Below are 13,982 nucleotides of genomic sequence, written 5' to 3'. Positions count from 1 at the left end.
TTTAATTTACTTAAATTAAATATTTACATATTTTTAAACAAATAGTAAGTTATTCATAGTACCATACAATTTTTGAAGACGTACATATAGGAGGCAGGAAGCACACAGTACCAATTTTTGCCTAAATTAACAATGCATTGGGGGGAAGTTATGGTGGGCTTCTTCTCTTACACTTCTTTATATAAATACCTATTTAAGCACTGTCTCAAGTACTTTAAAAAAAAAAAAATCCCTGTAGTTGGTTGAAGGTACGTTGGTTATTCACCTAAAGCATTTTTTTTTTTTTTTGAGGGAGACATACGTGACTTTATTAGAAAAGTGAAAAACAAAACAAAACAAAAAACAAACCTCACAAAACACTGTGAGGAGTTGGTCCTCAGCGGATGCCTTGGTGGATGAGGCTGCTTTTGGCTACACTGGCCTCCCGCTCCTGCCACCGGGCAGGGTCCAGCTCAAAGCAGCGCCACAGTCACAGGGTCTCATCTGCTGCTGCGGATGCCACTGTAGCCCCATCTGGGCTCATGGTCAAACTGAGCACCCGGGCTGTGTGACCTTTCAGCTCAGCCACCTTGGCCATGGTTGGGTACTTCCAAATAACCAGCTGGTTCTGGGCAAAGCCGTGGCCTGAGATGAGCTCCTTGTAGTGGGGAGACCAGAGGATGGAGCACACCTGGGAATGGGCATCCACAGCACTCAGGCCCCAGAGCAGACGCTCCAGATACGAATGTGTCCATCACTTGTGCCCCCGCCAGTTGCCAGGATGTTGGACTACCAGGGACACCAAGCTACAGCCTTGCAGCCCCTTGATGCTGGGTGAAGGTCTGCAGAAGAACCCAGCCGCCCTCTCCAGGAGCACTAGGCCACACGCTGACCAAGCTGTCATTGCTGCCACTGGCTAAATGCCGTCCATCCGGGGCCCAGCGTAACCCACACACTTCCCAGCTGTGGCCACACAGTGTGGCCACATGGTGTTCTGCTACCGGAACATCATGGTGGTGGATGTGGCTGAGCGTGAGCCCCTGGACAGGATACAGCCATTCCAACAGAGGGAGCCCACTCGGGCAGAATGACTGGTCATGTTTCGAGGCCGTTTCTGCTGTTTCACATCCCATGGCTGCACCTTGGCAATGCTGGTGCCACAGCCAGGCAGTCGCCCTCTTTGATCCGGCCCACAGAAGATATATAGTCTCCAGGCTGCTCCATCTGCAGAAGCTGCAAAATGTCGCCAGTCCTAGCACTCCACAAGGATACGCTGTTGTCCAAAGCCACAGCCAGTACGTTCCCAGGGCTCCAATCCACAAGGTTCGGGTAGTAGTCATTCCGGATTTCAGGGGCATCCAGGATGCGGTCTGGCAGGGAAGGAATGTAACGCAGGTCTTCCTGCTGGAGCCCGGAGTGGCCTTCTCGCTATAGAGTACTTTTAGTCTGTTCTGGTAACCCTCTGGGGCATTCTGCGGTTTTCCACTGGGCCGAAGGATCTTGACTTCCTCCATGTCAAAACCGTTCAGATTCAAAGCCCATGCTTTCTGATGTTCTTTCTTGGTGGGAGTCTCACTGTGTTGGGCTGGTTCTCCTTGCTCAGGAGGAAGCTAGCCACCTCCATCTGGGAAGCGCTGTGATGGGGGATATAGTGGTCACCGCCAGGTTTGCTGGGAGTGCTCTGAAGCTTGGAGCTGGATTTGCCGGGAGTTCGGCCTGGGGTCCTGCCGGCGCTGTGGGATCGGTTGGCTACCCGCATAGGCGAGGAGGCCAGCCCTATGGCTTCCTTCGCTTTGCGCTGCCAGTGCGCGGGGCGGAGGGGGGTGCATTGGGGATGGGTGTATCCAGCTGCAGCAGCGAGTACAAGTCACTCTCGAACACGAACTGGGCCATGGGAACGTCGTCAGTCTAGAGCAGGTTCCGATCCCAGACCGGCTTTAGCAGTGAGGACTTGGACTACTTAAACTCTCTGCTCCAAGCACTCACTGGTTCCTTCAAACTCCAACCATCACAACCGTCGCCCTAGCCCATTGGCCTCCACGGCACAGGGGGCGGGTCTTCGGAGGGGAAGCTCCAGATCTCGTAAAGCATTCTTCATTCCAATGTTTTACTTACCAGAAAGATGACCGTAATCAGAACTCATTACTGCAAATGGTAAATTATAGTTCTAAAGAATTTTATCTTAACTAGTATTTGTAATCTAAGTGACTGCTAAAAGTCTGTCCTCTTTTCATTAAGGTTACTGCAAAATTTTAATTTCACATACAGTTTTTTTTAATTTCACATACAATTTTAAAATAATTTGAAAAAGATAAAAATTTCTTAAGGATAATTACTTAAACATCCATAAAGGTTTCACTTAAGCTGAATAAGACAAGTAATGAGAAACTTGCACTGCAATGTAATTTTATAATAGAATATAAAGATAACCTAAGTGGGCAACATCAGAAAAGTGAATAAGTTATATCCACATAATGAAACACTAAGCCTTTTTAAATGTTCACAATATACTGTAACATATAATATGACCTCATTTCCATTTCTTATGTACTGTGTATTCATAGATAAAGACTGAGAAAGTATACACCAAAATGATCTTTCCTGGATTGTTTCTTTTTTTTAACATTTTAATTTACTATCACCTACAGAGAACAGGTATTAACTTCATAAGAAGTGTTTTTATAATGTCATTGAATTTTTTATGCATTATATCCAATCCAAATTGAGAAAAGGAATATTTAACAAATGCTTTCAATAATAACTAATAATTTTTTAAAACCTCACCAAATTGCATTTTTTGAGACCCTTTGTAACACTAGTTGATTTTATCATGCTCTACAATTAAAGAGCTCATTGCTATATCCTATATATCCCACACTTTGTATCTGCACCTGATATCAGAGTAGCCTTTCTTGGGGAGACCACTCAAGAAACTGTCATGATAACAATATTTTCTGGACTACTGTAATTTTCTTAATTTGCTGAAACAAAATACGGAGACACTGGGAAGACATAATAATGCATATACACTTTTTAATAAAGCAATTTTCAACTGTATATTAACAAATGCCTATAGCTAGCTACCAACCCCTTCCTCAAACTGTCACTGAAAATGCAGTAAAAGATAGTGAATTATTAGGCTGGCTAAAAAAATAAAAAGAAATTCCCTTGTACATACAATAAATGGTTAACTACTGCTCAGGGATTCTTCATATTAACAGATCACCCTACCTTTAAACAAACTGAAAGTGAACGTCCATCCTGAATGGATTTCTAGAACCAGTTCTAGCCTAAACAGACCAAGAGCTAAAATGAAACCAACAGAGACCAGGGACTTCCCTACTATAGTCCCATGGAGCTTGAAGATGAAAGACAGACTATGCCCCAGAAAAACACCATGCCACAGACAGGGGCAGGAGAAGAGTTTGAGAAGGATATCCTCCTTTCAAGGAAATACAGAGCATATTTATTCACTCAACAAATGAATAATGAACATCTACCATATGCCACGCACTTTATCTAAGATCCCTGTCCTTGTGGAACTTATATTTTATCAGGGAAAGGCATACCACCTTTAAACACAATAAATAAGTAAATTACATGGTATGTTAAAAGATCAGTGCTATGAGGGGCAAGGTTCCAGTATTAAATAGGGTGGTGAGAATAGGCCTCACTAGGAGGGTGAGATTTGAGACATGCAGAGATAACAAAGTTAGTCAAACAGAGTGAAAAAGCATTCCCCAAAGACGGCACACCCAGAGGCAATACTAAGCCCCATTTGATGAAGAACAGTACTGAACCAAGAGTGAGGAAGAGAGGGAGGAAGGAAAGGTGAAAATTGAGATCTATCAGGAGCAAAGGGCAGAGGGCGTCATACACCAAGGAAGGACTTTCTTACTAAATGCAATTAGAAAACCTCTGCAGAATAAGGAGATAAATGCCAAATCACTTAGGATTTTAAAATATCTGTCCAACTGTTATGTTATTAACAGACAGAACCCCAGTGGCTCAGTGATAAAGAATTCACCTTCAGTGCAGGAGACAAAGGAGACTCGAGTTCAATCCCTGAGTCAGGAAGATCCCTGGAGTAGGAAATGGCAAACTGCTCCAGTATTCTTGCCTGGTCCATGGGGTCTCAAAGAGTCAGACACGACTCAGTGACTAAATATATGGAAGTGAGAGAAAAAGGAGCTCAGGTCTTTGTCCAGCCCAACTGAAAGAATCAAATTACCAACAAAGGAGACATGGAAGGCTTCTTAAAGGGAATTTAGAAGGGAAGGTCACAAAAGTTCAATTTTAGACAGGTTGACTTTAAGGTTTTATTAGAAACCCAAATGGAAGATTTGAGAAGACAGGTGAACATAAAAGTCTAAAAAAAGAAGAAAGGCTTATCTCACATAACAGTTGACAAAGACCCAACATATGTATAGTGCAAACCTGAAAGAAGAAAGCCAAGGCAGCAGAACAACAGAAACAAAAGGGAAAAAAAAACCTGCAAGTCAAGAAATCTATCCTAATGTTGAGAGAAAAAGGAGAGTGGAGGGGGCTTAAAACTACGTATTGAAAGGATTTACTTACTGGAAAAAAAAATGAGTCAGAATAACCAATACCAATACATAACAGCACTATGAAAGAGAGCCTTTGGACATTCAGGCAAAGACAAAAAAAACTAAGTCACTTAGAAAGAAAACCAGACTCACCTCAGACTGTAACAGCAATGCTCTACGCCAGAGGACAATGGAATGACACACACTCTAGAAAGTTGTTTACAATCAGCCAAACCAGCTTGCAAGAAGTGCTACCAGCAAACTTTTAAACATAGCAGAACTCAAATAATCCTGCTGCCATAGTTAACCCTGGGGAATTTATTTGAGAATGAAATGTCAGACAACTCTAATTACTGGAAAGTTCATATCAGCATAAAAATAGTGAAATTAGTGGAAATATATATTTACTTATAAAAGACTGATGTTACAAGGAACATGTTACAATAACAGTATGCTTTGACAATGCTTTTTCTATAATGCCAACCTCCATTAGATCATAGAAAGAGCTAGAGAATTCCAGAAAAACATCTACCTCTGCTTCACTGATCATGCTAAAGCCTATGACTGGGTGGATCACAACAAACTGTGGAAAATTCTGAAAGAGATGGGAATACCAGACTACCTTAACTGCCTCCTGAGAAATATGTATGGAGGCTAAGAAGCAAAAGTTAGAACCAGACATGGAACAACGGACTGATTCCAATCCTGAAAGGAGTACGTCAAGGTTATATATTGTCACCCTGCTCATTTAACTTTTATGCAGAGTACATCATGAGAAACGCTGGGCTGGATGAAGCACAAGCTGGAATCAAGACTGCTGGGAGAACTATCAATAACCTCAGATATGAAGATGATACCACTCTTATGACAGAAAGCAAAGGAACTAAAGAGCCTCTTGATGAAAGTGAAAAAGGAGAGTGAAAAAGCTGACTTAAAGCTCAACATTCAGAAAACGAAGATCATGGCATCTGGTCCCATCACTTCATGGCAAATAGATGGGGAAACAGTGGCAGACTTTATTTTTTTGGGGGGGGGGCTCCAAAATCACTGCCAATGGTGGTTGCAGCGATGAAATTAAAGATGCTTACTCCTTGGAAGAAAAGTTATGACCAACCTAGACAGCATATTCAAAAGCAGAGACATTACTTTATCAACAAAGGTCCGTCTAGTCAAGGCTACGGTTTTTCCAGTAGTCACGTATGGATGTGAGAGTTGGACTATAAAGAAAGCTGAGTGCCAAAGAATTGATGCTTTTGAACTTTTGAATTGATGCTTTTGGTGTTGGAGAAGACTCTTGAGAGTCCCTTGGACTACAAGGAGATCCAACCAGTCCATCCTAAAGGAGATCAGTCCTGGGTGGGTGTTCACTGGAAGGACTGATGTTGAAGCTGAAACTCCAATACTTTCACCACCTGATGCGAAGAGCTGACTCACTGGAAAAGACTCTGATGCTGGGAAAGATTGAGGGCAGGAGGAGAAGGGGACAACAGAGAATGAGATGGTTGGATGACATCACTGACTCAATGTACATGAGTTTGGGTGGACTCCAGGAGTTGGTGATGGACAGGGAAGCCTGGAGTGCTGTGGTTCATGGGGTCGCCAAGAGTCGGACACGACTGAGTGACTTAACTGAACTGCAAGAAAAAGAGCCAAACATCCTGCCTTTCCTACATGAACTGTAAGAGTATGACAGTATTAGCATTTGCAATACCTAATAAATTAGCAGATGAAGGGTACTGATCAATAATATCAAGTATTACAAACAGAGAAGTAAACATCGTGTGTGTCCTAATAAACCACACCACATAAACAGTCATCTCACTACAACAGCCAGTCTTCAAAATTTTCCCTGGTGATATCCATCTCCTAGAATTCATACCCTTAAGTAGCCCCTTCCCACATGGCATCAGGGCTGGTGTGCAGGACCAAAAGAATAGAGCAGAACTGACAGCACGTCAATTCTGGGCTCATAAAGGGCAGTGCAGCTTTTTTCCTCCCTATCTCCGTCTCTCCCTGATCACTTGCTCTGGCAGAGTGCCTTGAAAGTGAAAGAACATGAAGTTGCTCAGTGGTGCCCAACTCTTTGCAACCCCGTGGACAGTAGCCTGCACCAAGCTCCTCTGTCCACGGGATTTTCCAGGCAAGAGTACTGGAGTGAGTTGCCATTTCCTTCTCCAGGGAATCTTCCCGACCCAGGGATCAAACCCAGGTCTCCTGCACTGCAGACAGATGCTTTGCCGTCTGAGCCACCAGGGAAGTCCTTGAGGAAGTCCAGGATAGGCAAAAAACAGACCTCTGACAACAGCCATGGGAGTAAGCCATCCTGAAAGCGGATCTTCCAGCCCCAGTCAAACCTTCAGATGACTGCAGCCCTGGGTGACAGCTTCACTGCGACCCATGAGAGACTTGACGCTAGAACCACGCAGCTAAGCCACTCCCAGACTGCTCACCTTCAGAAACTATGTAAGATAATAAATGTTCTAAATCGCTAAAACTGGCATTCTTTTGTTACACAGCAATAGATAACTAATGAACTTGCCCAAAATAACTGAATCTTAATCTGATCAAATCTTGACAGCCATCTACCAATTTATATTAAAAAAGAAAAATACAGAGAAACAATTTAAATAACATAAGGCAATGGCACCCTACTCCAGTACTCTTACCTGGAAAATCCCATGGATGGGGGAGCCTGGTGGGCTGCAGTCCATGGGGTCGCAAAGAGTCGGGCATGACTGAGCGACTTCACTTTCACTTTTCACTTTCATGCATTGGAGAAGGAAATGGCAACCCACTCCAGCGTTCTTGCCTGGAGAATCCCAGGGACGGGGGAGCCTGGTGGGCTGTCGTCTACGGGGTCGCACAGAGTCGGACACGACTGAAGCGACTCAGCAGCATACTCAGGGCTTCCCTGGTGGCTGAGACAGTACAGAACCTGTCTGTAATGCCCGAGAAGAAGGCTCGATCCCTGGGTCAGGAAGACCCCCCCGGAAGAGGAAAAGGCAACCCACTCCAGAATTCTTGCCTGGAGAATTCCAAGGACAGAGGAGCCTAGCGGGCTACAGTGCATGAGATCTCAGAGAGTCGATACAACTGAGCGACTAATACAACAACAAGAACAACAACAACAAGGATATACGCAGCAAAATCTAGGCAACAAGAAATTCTATAGGAAAAAAAATTCAAAAGCAGAGAGGTGAAGCAACCAATACTTTAAAAAGTACATAAAATACATACCAACCAAACTGCAATGTGTGAATCTTGCTTGGATCTGAGCCAGATTTTTTTTTTAAAAGGAGAAGCAACAGGAAGAACTAGAAAATTGAATAGTGACTGTGTATTTGGTGCTGCTAAAGGAATTACTTTAGTTTTTCCACATGGAACTGTGTTATGTGGGGTTGGGGGGGATGGGATTTGAAAGGGTTCTTACCTTTTACAGATTCTCAAGGAAATCGTACGATGCCTGGTATTTGCTTCAAAATAATGTGGAGGAAGAAAGTATCAGTAACTGGAGATATAAATGAAACAAGATGGGCCATAAACTGATAATTGGTAAACCTGAGTGATAAGTACATTGGAAATACCATACCATTCTACTTTTTTTTAATGTTTGAAATTTTCCAAAATACAAAGCATTTTTTTTTAAAGTCCTTTTTGTTTGTTTGTTTTATCTATTTTTAGCTGTGCCAGGTCTTCACTGCCGCATGGGGTTTTTCTCCAGTTGCGGCCCACGGGCTTCTCACTGTGGTGGCTTCCTTGGTGCAGAGCATGGCTCTAGGCTGTGCGGGCTTCAGCAGTCGCAGCACACGGGCCCAGTGGCTGCAGCTTGAGGGCTCCAGAGCACAGGCTTAGGAGTTGTGGCAAACAGGCTTAGCTGCTCACGTGGGATCTTCCCAGACCAGGAATCTAACCTGCATCTCCTGCACTGGCAGGTGGGTTTTACCACTGAGCCACTACGGAAGGCCCCAGAAAAGCAGTTTCACTAAAAGTGGATCAAGACAATGATAACCTAACCTGGTGACTAGAATCAGAACAGAATCCTCAAAGCACCGGAGACTTTCTCCCAATTATAGCTGTGCCTCTTACTCAAAATCTCTCCTCCAAGCAAGAAAAGAGTTCTGTGTCTCCAGGCTGAAAAGAGCACACATGTATCCTTTTAAATATGAGAGGCAGTTATTAAGTCATAAACTGAAATTACTACCTAAATATATATTAGATCTATTTGGGATGAAAAAGTTTTGGAAATGCATAGTGATAATGGTTGTACAACACTGTCGAGGTACTTAATACTATTCAGTCGTACACTTAAAAGTGGTAAATTTTTTGTTCTGTATACTTACCACAGTAAAATTAGGTATATTACATACAAAATGTGTTAAAAAGCATAATTTCATTTTGTATAAAAATATACAAATTGACTATGAAGAATTTAATGAAAAATACTGGAAAAGAGGACATTTTAGTATAAAATGAAGCAATATTTATCTGCAAAAAGGACAATTACTATTTAAAAAGGCAGTGAAGTATTTGCAACAGGTATTTTTCAAAGGCAAATGCTTTTTATAATATATGAAATTTATTTTATTATATGAAAATAAAAACTTCAAATAACCTCAAGAAAAGCAGACAAGAGTTTATAGAATAAGAAAATACAAATGCCCTTTAAACATTTAGGAGGTGAGGCACAATGTTTAATCTCACCCCTAATATTCAAGATGCAGATATAAACTTTAATAAAATGTATACTAGAAAACTCACCATAGCACTCTGTTGTTATATGCAACATATCCATTAATGATAAACTGATTAATTATAAATATGATAGTCTACTTTAACAAAACAACTAGATCTGCATGCGCTGATATGAAACCATTTTCAAAGTGTAATGTTAAACATAACTAGGTCCAAAACAACGTGGGTGTTTTGTACTAGGTGCAAAACAATGCTACTCCATGCGCTTATAGCAAATATGTAAATTCTAAAGATACACAGATATGTTTGTAACATATACAAAAGGAAATGTAACAGTGACTGCCTCTGAGAAAGCAACTAGGAAACAAAAGAAAGTGAAAGAAACCTTCATATGCTTTGGAAAAGTCTGAATTTTGTTAGCCATGTATATATATTACTAATTATATAAAAAGTAAGAAAAAAATGTTCTTAAAAAAATAGGGAAAGAACCTTACATGTGACCTAACGAGGAAGGTTAAATAAAATCGCCAAGGCTACCAACAAGATCCAAAACAGAGTTCTCTTGCTTTCCAAGCCTTTATTGTTTTGCTTTTGACTAACAAGTAATAACACACTCTACAATCTAATGTCGAGTTCCATGTCTGATTCAGGAATGTAACCAGAAACACTGCCAATCATATCCTCCAGAAACATAGTAGACTATTCTTTATGTGCTGTGAGTCTTTAACTAAGAGCTCCTATTTCAAAACACAAGAAATATGAATAACATAGAGAATGTCAACGTTCACTTCCAATATTCAGAAGTTCATCACGAACTCTAAGAGCCACAGAAAGTACCTCCGTGATAGTTAAGAAAGTGTAACTGATTGTAAAAATGTGGTAAGAGGGGCATGGCACGCAAGGCATTCGGGAGTTCCTTCTTTTTCACCCAAAGGCCCTTCTTAAGTATTTTGCCTGTCTACTTGATACCACATGATGTCTTGTACTTTCCTATGGCAGGCAGTTCCTTTGCTCTCATATAGACAGAAAAAACTTAATGTACCAAAGTTCTTCATGTTCCATAGTCCAGAATTCCATTTGTAACAAACATTAATACAATTTTAAAGTAAATAAATAATCTCACTAACTGAAACTATCTCCCAGGAATTCATTTAAATTCTTCCCTGGATTACTCCAGCCTCAAGCCATCTCCCTTTCCTCTGAACTAAAAAAAAGCAATTATTTGTATAATTTATTTAGCAATTAATCCTGCATTGCCTTGTTAAACCTCTTTCCTTATTTTCTGAAATGTTATTTAAATCTTCTCTGCTTATCTAACTTTCTTGTTTATTTTTCATCTCCCCAAACAGACTGTAAATAAATTCCTTGAGAGAAAGAGATAAGGCCTTATATCATTTTGTATCCATATAAAAATACAAACAGGGCTTCCCTGATAACTCAGCTGGTAAAGAATCCTCCTGCAATGCAGAAGACCTGGGTTCAATCCCTGGGTCAGGATGATCCCCTGGAGAAGGGAAAGGCGACCCACTCCAGTATTCTGCCCTGGAGAATTCCATGGACTGTACAGTCTACGGGATCGCAAAGAGTCGGACAAAACTGAACGTCTTTCACTTTCAAAAATACAGAGTAGCTGGCACTTATTAAATACAAAGTTTTTATTTATTCAAAAAAAAAAATCAGTCACATTAAGAAAGTATTTAAAGCCAGGCCAAGTAAGAACCTTCCAGCCAGAGCTGACAGGCCAATGCACTGTTCTGCTGCCCTGACTCCCGAAGCAATGTGGAGTGGTAAAAAGGCCATGGCCTCAATCTGGATCCTGTAGCTTGAGAACCTATGAACATATCCCATAAATTTCAGCTTCTTTAATAGTAATAAAGCCTACCTAACTCTATGATCATTAAATGAGAGTTTATATAAAATCCAATGTTGAGTATTACAGCTGGTATGCCTTATTTTAAAGATTCTTAGATTTTTTTCACTTTTTTAAAGTCAGGTATACTTGATCTACAATAGAAATTCTTAAGATTTTTTTTTTTTCCTGTTATTACACCTTTGAAATTAGAGTGTGCTATTGACCACATCCCACAGTTGGCAGCTTTACCTTTTCTTACGTACTGGTAGGTAAAATAATGCATTGTATATCATGGCAACCTAAACTTGATTAAATCTGGTAACAATTGGCATCTGTCCTTCCTCTGTCATAACTCATTCAAACACCAACATGTGGATCAGAAATTCATTCAGCAGTAAGATGTACATGCCCCCTAATCCATTCAAAGCACGTAGCTCTTTGGTGTATAGTATATGCTCAATAAATAGGAACTGTTGCTACTGTTACTCTAAATTCATTCAATATTTGAATACCAACTACATGCCTGCCACCATTCTCAGCACTAATGATCTAGCAGTGAACAAAATAACTAACTACCAGCCCTCAGAGAGTTCATATTTTATTTTCCGTGACACAAGAAGGAAAAGCCAAAAGCACAAATGAGTTAACAGATTGTCTCCAAAACTGAAAAAGCTAAGCAAACCGAGACAGACACTAAAACACAATACTTCCTAGACAACACTACACTGCTTACATTTTCTTTAGAGAAAAATCTTAGCAGAAACACAAAATGAAGTCCTGGAAACAAAGCAGGGCATCCAAACTTTTTCCCCCTCTTATTTAAGTAACAGCTTCCCTGGTGGCTCAGCTGGTAAAGAATCCACCTGCAATGTGTAGACCTGGGTTCAAGTCCTGGGTTGGGAAGATCCCTTGGAGAAGGGAATGGCTACCCACTCCAGTATCGTGGCCTGGAGAATTCCATGAACTGTGTAGTCCATGGGGTTGCAAAGAGTCGGACACAACTGAGGGATTTTCACACACATTATTCAAGTAAAGGTTTGGGAAAAAGGAGAAAAGCCAGAACGGATGTTAGAAGTAAAAGGGAAAATAAAAAGGGGAGGGGGAGGGGGTGGGGGCAGATGCCCGTTTGCTATAGCACAGCTAAAGCAGGCGCTTACGTTAAGGTGTTCCTCCTGTCCTGCTCTCAAGCCTGAGGAGTCTACAATTAAACAACATTTACTGAACGCCCACAAAGTACTCAGAAAGTTATTAGTCTCGGAGCACACTGCATAAATTCAGCACAATCCAGTAAAAGGATGCTCACTACCTAGTTAGGAAGACTAGTTCTAATGAAACAATTTGTTATATATAGCATCTTGTGGTGTATTCCAAGTGCCAAGCTGGGCAGAGCAGACTAGAGGCTTGGTGAAAGAAGTAATCATGAGTTCAAATGAACAAGAAAAACACATAATAAAGAAGCCAGAACTGAACCTTGGATGGGCACTTTGACAAGAAAGAAAATGAAACCAAAGGTCCCTAGTAGCTTAAGCCAAAAACTTTTGAGTCACCCCTGATTCTTCCCCTCCTTCTCTCTCACCAGGCCCCACCCGACCCTGCCATGGCCCCACCCTGAATCCATTGCAAAATTCACTGGCTTTCTCTTTGAATATATGCAGAATTTGATCACTTCCTATCACCTCCTCTGCCACCACTGAAGTCCAAGCTACTTTTCCTGGGACCTGAACTACTGGAACACCCCTTAAGAGGTCTCCCTACCTCTTGCTCTCTTATAGGTTACTTTTCACAAAGCAGCTGGAGGCATCTTTCTAAAGCCTAACTCAGTTTATTTGCTCTCCACTAAAACCCCACAGTGCAGGAGGCACGGGTGCGTGGAGGGAGGGGGGGGGGGGGGGGCGTGCATGCACCCACAAGCAAAGAAAAACAAGTGGGAAGAGACACACAAAACCTTCAATAACGGATGATGAGGTATACTGGTAATCTATATTTGTTCTTTGATAAAGCTTTCTCCTTTGTATTTTTCTGTATTTTCCACATAAAATTACTTTTATAATTTAAAAAACGAAATGCTTTAAAAAAAAAAAAAAAGCAGTGGAAGGGGGTGAACAATGCTCACAAGATCTTTTTGGAATACCAAAAAATAGAACACCTGCAGCGGTTTCCCACTTTGCTCAAAGCGTTCCCACTGCCTGCAAGGCCCACTGTTACCTCTCGACTGTCTCTAGTACTCCTCTGCTCACAGTGCTCCGGCACGCCGGCCACCGCCCCTTCCTCAAGTACACCAAGAACACTCTCCTGCCAAAGGGCCTTCCCGCTAGCTGCTCCCTCCACACCTGTGCTCCCCACTCTACCAATACTCACAAGGCTTACTTCCTGGACTCTGCTCAAACGTCACTTTCTCAGAGAAGGTTACCATGACTATCCATCTAAAATGCAAGCCCCATAACACAACATACACCCCAGCTTCCAGTCCCCTTATGCATCCTCTTTCCCCGCCAGACATTCGGATCACCAGTATATCCTGAACATCTAAGGAAAAGCCCAACACATGGCGAGCACTCAATAAATCTCTGTAAAATAAATTGAAACATGAAGGCAGAAATAAGAGTTCAAGGATTTGGCAAAGTGTGAGGATGTGTGTGTTTGATGGTTCAAAAACTAAAAGAAAATCAATCTGACAGAAGCAGAGAAGCTAGCAGCAAAGCAGCCTTCCAAAGATAAAGAAAAGACTTGGTTAACAGTGAGCAATTCGAAAAAGCGACAGACCTGAAGGATGGAAAGTTGACAAAGGAAAAAAAGGTATGGGCCAGAAGAAAATTTAGGCTGAGAGGAAAGGGATCGAATAGCCAGAGATGGATGAGGGCTGAGAAGAGGAAGTGCATGAAGAGGACAGGAGAAGGGTTAGAGGCACAGGA

General features: G+C 41.7%; 1 pseudogene; it reads right to left on the bottom strand.

The window, feature by feature from the left end:
• Positions 1–376: 376 nt before the first annotated feature.
• On the bottom strand, positions 377–1,872 carry LOC138091785 (cell division cycle protein 20 homolog pseudogene; annotated as a pseudogene).
• Positions 1,873–13,982: the final 12,110 nt, after the last annotated feature.

The sequence above is a fragment of the Capricornis sumatraensis genome, chromosome 15 (genome assembly GCF_032405125.1).
Source record: "Capricornis sumatraensis isolate serow.1 chromosome 15, serow.2, whole genome shotgun sequence".
NCBI classification, from domain to species: Eukaryota; Metazoa; Chordata; class Mammalia; order Artiodactyla; family Bovidae; genus Capricornis; species Capricornis sumatraensis.
This window is presented reverse-complemented; position numbering and strand designations above follow the sequence as displayed.